Source organism: Erpetoichthys calabaricus, chromosome 17 (genome assembly GCF_900747795.2).
Source record: "Erpetoichthys calabaricus chromosome 17, fErpCal1.3, whole genome shotgun sequence".
Taxonomy (NCBI): domain Eukaryota; kingdom Metazoa; phylum Chordata; class Cladistia; order Polypteriformes; family Polypteridae; genus Erpetoichthys; species Erpetoichthys calabaricus.
In genome coordinates, this window is record NC_041410.2 from 7,457,584 (window position 1) to 7,465,083 (window position 7,500).

Below are 7,500 nucleotides of genomic sequence, written 5' to 3' on the forward strand. Positions count from 1 at the left end.
GAATGTGGCATAGGTGGCACTGAGCTTAACAGGTTAGGTAATGTGATGGGTTGTGTGTTTGTTTTGTCGGATGTCTCAGATGAATTTGAGTCCTAGTCTGGGGTTTGTGCCCTGCCTTGAGGTATTTTAAATAGAAATTTGATGTGAGGCATAATATGAGGATCAGAGGGATTGTTAGGTGCCCAGTTTACAATGTATGAGATATAAAAATAATTTACTTTATACAGCACCCCCTGAATGAACATATGAAACACTTCATACTACAATCAAAGCACTGGCGGGTTATCGGATTTGTCGAGTCTCTAAAGGTCAGAAACTGATGTTAGGTGGCACCTTTCCTTAAGGGTATCATGCCAAGGATGGTATTAGGCTTCTATATTTCATATTACATGTCAGGTCATGAGGCTTTCAAATCATACCATCCATACACAGTCTTGTAGCATATGGTGGCATGAAACATCAAGCAGCAATGGAGACAATGGTAGCAGCAGGTGTCCTCTCCCCATAGGATGTAGTGAAAACAGGAGGGTTTGGTGGGTTTGCCTTTCTCAAAAGAAAGTGGAGATGCTGCTGCGCCTTTCTGGTTATGGAGGTGGTGCGAATTGCCCAGGTTCTTGGCCAGTTCCACCACAAAGCCATCTTCTGGTCCATGCTAAGAGACAGATTTTTTTTTTTTTTACACTTAACCCCAGTTGTCATTACCTCCATTCCCTAAGTAGACTCATTCCCATTGCTGACAAGGCCCACCACCACTGTATCGTCAGAAACCACAATGATGGCGTCAGAGTGTTATGCAGCCGTACAGTCGTGAGTTAGCAGAGCAAACACAAGTGGGCTGAGCACACAGACCTGGGGGACAATGCCCAGTGCTCAGCATGACGGTGCTGGAGTTGGTGTTACTGATACAGACTGTCTGGGGTCTCAGTCGCATAGGAAAGTGTTGTAGCCTAGTGGACTCAGCTTTCCTGTTGTCACACACATGCACATGGCAGGGATAGCTTGAAGGGCCAAAAGAAGGTCATTCCACGCCAGGCCAGTACTGAAAGTACTCCCAGGTCACAGATAAAAGAAGCCACTTGACATCCTGCAAACGAGTAAGAAGGCAGAGGATAACACTTACTTGGAGGAGGAGGAGGAAGAAATCTTTATTGTGTGTTGTGATATAAAGAGGATTATAGAAGGGCCTCTAAAGGTACTGGAAAGAATAAATCATTTTCTTTGAAACCATGACTGTGTACGTGTGGGTTGTGTCCAGGGTTTGGGGCTCAGTGATGCCCCCTATCTTTCACAACATCTATCATATAGTGCCTTTCATATCTATCTATCAATCATATAGTGCCTTTTATATCTATCAATCATATAGCACCTTTCATATCTATCAATCATATAGCACCTTTCACATCTATCAATCATATAGCGCCTTTCTTATCTATCACATAGTGTCTTTCATATCTATCAATCAAATAGCACCTTTCATATCTATCAATCATATAGCACCTTTCATATCTATCTATCTGTTATATAGTGCCTTTCATATCTATCATATAGTGTCTTTCACATCTATCTATCAATCATATAGCACCTTTCACATCTATCTATCTATCTATCTATCTATCTATCATATAGCTCCTTTCATATCTGTTATATAGTGCCTTTCATATCTATCCATCTGTTATACAGCGCCTTTCATATCTATCTTATAGTGCCTTTCACATCTATCATATAGCACCTTTCATATCTATCATATAGTGCCTTTCACATCTATCAATCAATCATATAGCTCCTTTCATATCTGTTTATCATATAGCTCCTTTCATATCTATCTATCTGTTATATAGTGCTTCATATCTATCTATCTTATAGTGCCTTTCACATCTATCATATAGTGCCTTTCACATTTATCTATCAATCATATAGTACCTTTCATATCTGTTTATCTATCATATAGCTCCTTTCATATCTATCTGTTATATAGTGCCTTTCATATCTATCTATGTTATATAGCACCTTTCACATTTATCTATCTATCATATAGCACCTTTCACATCTATCATATAGCTCCTTTCATGTCTATCTGTTATATAGTGCCTTTCATATCTATCCATCTGTTATATAGTGCCTTTCATATCTATCAATCATATAGCACCTTTCATATCTGTTTATCTATCATATAGCACCTTTCACATCTATCATATAGCTTCTTTCATATCTATGTTATACAGTGCCTTTCTATCTATCTACCATATAGTGTCTTTCATATCTGTCTTTCTATCCAAGTCAGGAGGTGTATCCATAAGAACCCAAACAACTACAAGGACGTTGTATCATTCTACACAGGGCCCTCCTGCACCTTTTTGCAGTCATATGTCAACATCGAGTCCTAAAAGGAGGAAGTGCCCCAGCTCCTTGTTTTTATTTCCTCTCAGCAGAAGATGCAAATGGCTGCTCCTCTTACCTTTTTTTTATATTCCATGGGAAACTGAAGTGCCAGGAATGCCAAATATTTGGCTGTGCCTGCATTCTGGCAGATGTTCAGGTGTAAACTGTTGCCTAGGTGTCTGTGTGTTCCGGAAAAAATAACAACGTATAAGGTGTGCGTACTTACATCAGAGAGAGGAGAAGCAGGATGAGACGGGTCCACTGGAGAGCTTTATTTACCATACACATTCTGAAGGAGCTGACAGGCGAGACTCAAAGCCAGGACCCTGCAGCAGGCAGGCTGAGTGACAAAATGAAACACAGCTTTATTGAGTCATGAACTTTTCTCATTAAGGACTAGTTTTGAGGTTTTATGAAGTTTTTTATTTGTCTGCTTTTCTTTTTTAATTCATGTTTCTTTATTACTGCCTTTGGGTCCAAATACTATACCATTTTTAGGGGAATGGATGACAAGTTTGGCTGCCATTTTATTTAAAGGGGGTTTCAGTAACTCCTCACCTGAACCTTACCCGTAACACAAAGAACACTTCTTGTGAAATAATTAAAAGTATGTTTTTTTTTTATTTTGTAACAGTTCTTTGAATGTGATTACTGCTTCACTCTTGCAACATTAACTTAGACAGCAACCTGTGTATTAACCAGCAGAGGGTGCTGCAGGATGAACTCGGAGCCTTTCAGGGGCCTGAAGCAAATAAAAGGCAAAGGGGAACTTCCACTAATGCACTGCAAGCGTATTGAGAAGGTTATTTTATTTAGGGGTTCGCTTACAATTGGACTTTGATTTAATTTGTTACCTTAAAAAAAATTTCACATTTTTTTCTTATGTTATTATTTTCTTAATAAACACCATTTTATTAGTTTATTTTGCCTCCTTGGATTCCTTTACTTTAAAACAGTACAGAGGATTATAGTGGATGAAATGGAAAAGATAATGTAATGTAATGGCTCGGGAGCCACAGGGCATGGTGGCTCAGTGGTTAAACCTCCAAGTCCTGGGTCTAAATCTTGGGTCAGTCACCACGTGTGGAGTTTGCATGTTCTCTTTTTATGTGCTTGGGATTCTCTTGGGGTACTCGGGTTTTCCTCCCACATACCAAAGATGTTCTTGCGGAGTTAACTGGCAGGTCACAAATAAGTCGAGAGTGGTGTGGCTGTAGCCTCCCATACCTTATAAGGACTTTTTGTAAATAGACTGGTTGGACACAGGTTCAAGATTGGGGATGCCAGCCCAGTAACCCTGTTTAAATGTCATCAATAAAAACAACAAAAGATGCAAAAGCAAAGAAATTGGTCTCTGCCGGTGACAATACACATTAATGCCCTGAATTTCTACAGAGGATCCCGTCTTAGCTTGAGGATCAAATGAAAGACTCCAACTTCTGTCAGGGCAGGGAATAAATATCCCAGTGAGCCCAGAAGGGGGTGTGGCCTGTGAGGTTAGTGGGGGCGTGGCTCGTGAGGTCAGCAGGGGCGTGGCTGCAGTCCTTCAGAGCTGGTGATGGAATGACAAGATTGAGAGTGACAGCGCCCCCTCTCATCCCAGTGTGGTATCAGAGTCTCATAGGAGCCCCCTGTGCACACATGCATGACACCTTATTCTGTTTGTCTATTAATAATATATTTGTTCTGAAGATTTTTTTTTTTAGGTAAGGTGATCAAACTCACTAATCGTGGCGCTGGAGTGCAGTGTGGTGTTGCATGTTGAGCAGTACTGGGGTCTGTACACATGACAATAATAATAAAAATAATTCTTTACATTTATATATTGCTTTTCTCACAATTCAAAGCACTTTTCATAGTGAGTGAGAAGCCTCTTCAACCACCACTAAAGTGTATTATCCACCTGGATGATGCCATTGCAGTCTGATGACCAATAAACCTATAAAATCGGTCCTGCCAGATTACTTACTCACACTACCAGACCTGCACACCCCGTATCACCCCTGTTCAGGTTCAGTTATGCTGGCTTTCTGTAGCAGCTTGTATCAAATATAAACTGCTTGTCCTTACATTTACATTACTCAAAGGTGGAACTTGGTGCCACTGCCCGCCTGCCTAAGGTAAAGTCATCTCACAGGAATTGTCGGGTAGAGGGGTCCTTTCTTTGGATTGGCTGGCCCAGCGATGATTCAGCTGTGGAACGGCCAATAGGGGGAGGCAACTTGATGGCCGAGGTCTCCAGGACTCTGAACAAATCCAAATTGTATTATGGGATATCATCGACTGTTCAATTCTGCTCTGCACTTGTCATATTTTTATTTTACTATTATTTGTATTGAGGATGACTTGTGTTCTGTCCTTTGTATTGACCCCCTTCTTTTTGACACCCACTGCATGCCCAACCCCCCTGGACAAGGGTCTCTTTTTGAACTGCCTTTGCCAAGGTTTCTTCCATTTTTATTTACCTACAAGGGTTTTTTTGGAGTTTTTCCTTGTCTTCTTAGAGAGCCAAGGCTGGGGGGCTGTCAAAAGGCCCCACTGCAGCACTTTGTGTGTGATTTTGGGTTCCACAAAAATAAACTGTATTGTATTGTATTGTATTTAAAGCTCTAAATGGCCTCGGACCTTCTTACATTACTGAACGTCTCTGTTCTTACAGAAGCTACTTGTTTCCTGAAGTAGCCCCCCCCCCCCCAGTCTCTTTAACCCCCACAATATGATGCAGCCACCTTCACATTTCGCAGCTAGCATGGGTGTTCATTGGCTTAGAACCCTCACACATTGTGGAGAACATTATGGCCAAGCAGTTCCATCTTTGTTTCATCTTCCCCCTGTCGAAGATCAGAGTGTGGACGAGACACCAATGATAGGACCATTATGACCAATGCTGCACATCCTCTCTGCGACACACCAGCATGGGGGAACTTTCAGCCAATGAATTATTAATCAGAAGAGGAAAGAACCCCTATTGAGGGCTCCTTTACATCTACGGCAACACACCTGATGGGACTGCGCCATGGTCGTCAGCAAAGTCTTATTTGTAATTCTTGGTGTGTGTGTGCACGCGTGTGCGTGTGTGTGTGTGTGTGTGAGGGAGGGAGGGAGGGAGGTTGTTGCTGCTGTCATTATCTGTTATAACATTTATTGAGCTTCTGCAAAAAGCTGCATTTCCCCTGTATGAGTAGTGTGGGTGAGTGTATGAGTGAAGAACACTGGAATGGATTAATGCAGCGTTTCTCAACCTCTAAGTATTTGCGACCCGAGTTTTCATAACAGTTTTAATCACGCCCCCCTGACGTTTTTTTGAAACCCTAATAAAATTTATTCCTATATTTTTTGCTGTCGATACACCGCTACAAGTTTAAAATTTCCCTACGAATAGCGAAATTACGCCACATATGGCAACATTCACGCCCCCTTTTTTGTTACTTCGCGCCTAGATTGAGAACCACTGGATTAATGGGTAAACCAGAAAATGTCTCCTTGTGAATAAATAATATATATATCTATTGTGGCAGATGGCCAGAGGCCTTGCCCGGTCAGGACGCCCTTCTGATGAGAGGACATGTCAACAGCAGTACCTCTCCCGGGACATGAGAGGGCAGCCCCTCTGGGTGGCATCGGGGCCATGGGCTTGGAAGCTCAACCCTGCTGGGGGCCGTGGCCACTGACACGGGGCGCCTGCGTTTCTCAACCTCTAAGTATTTGCGACCCGAGTTTTCATAACAGTTTTAATCACACCCCCCTGACGTTTTTTTGAAACCCTAATAAAATTTATTCCAGTCCAGAGCCTTGGACTGCAGCACTTCCGGCTGCCAGAAGAGGATTGGGGGAGCACCAGGAGCACTTCCAGGTGCGGTATAAAAGAGGCTGCCTCATTGAGTGTGAGTGTGGAGAAAAGGCAAAAAGGGAAACTAATGTCTGTATTTTTAACTGAAAACACAGTAGTGTGGATGCAGCCTGAGAGAAATGACAAGGAGTAGAGAGACTAGGAGAGAGACAAGGAGTAGAGTAGTTGAACCTTTTCAGTTTAAGAAAATGGAATATCAAGTCAATGGAGATCAAGTCAAAAACCAAACAGGTGCCAGCTCAGGAGCCACTACTGACTCACTGTGTGGCCTTCATCACCTGCCTGTGTTCACACAGAACCCCAAAAAGCACCTCGAGATAGATAGATAGATAGATAGATATGAAAGGTGCTATTGAGAGACACTCTATCTATCTATCTATCTATCTATCTATCTATCTATAGCAACTCATCCTTGCCTGTAACATCTCCTGTGTGACCTCCACTACTGGAAGGTGCTGCGTGGAGTAAAGCTTTGCTCTCATTGAGTCACCACATTCTCCGAGTGTGACAAAGGTGTTTTTTTGTGATGATGCTTTGGAAAAATAAATGTCTTTTATTTTGTCTCACCAACATCTTGGGCATTACTGTGTCTGTTGTTTAGGCTCAGAGGCGCCCTCTGGTGATTACACAATAAACTATACAATGAAGGAGCCTTAAACCAAATCAGTGCGAGTAAAAGCCACAGAGGGCTCTCAGTTCCATAGACATTCACGGCAGCAAGTCCTGAAAATACAAAGCTGAAGAAGTCAGTTTTATTGTCCCACATGGTGGGCTACGTAAGGGGACAACTACCCAGACCTCACTGACTAAATTATACAACCCTGCAAGAACAGGCGTACATAAAACATGACCCTCTGAGCACTAAAAAGTGAGTAAGGTCGGTGGCAGGGTTTGGGCCAGCAGCTTAGTCAACAAATAACCACACTTGCTTTGTTTTTGTTGATTAATCTGTGAAAAGCTGAGTTGCAAATATAAATACATGATAAGGTGCTATATAAATAAAGTTTAGTATTATTATTACTTCCTGGATGATTTCCATATTTCTCTGCCTGGACCATTGACAAAAATACATGACGTCTGAGTAATAAGAATAAAGAACGATCAAAGAGATAAACCTGTACGGCTCTGCCCTGTAAGATGGCAGCACAGCAAACTCTTCCACAATGACTAGTCAATTTACACTTTAAAGGTAGATGAACACATTATTAATAGTACTAAATCATTTTGAAAGTTATGATTTTTCTGGCCAAAGGCCTGCAGACCAGCCATGC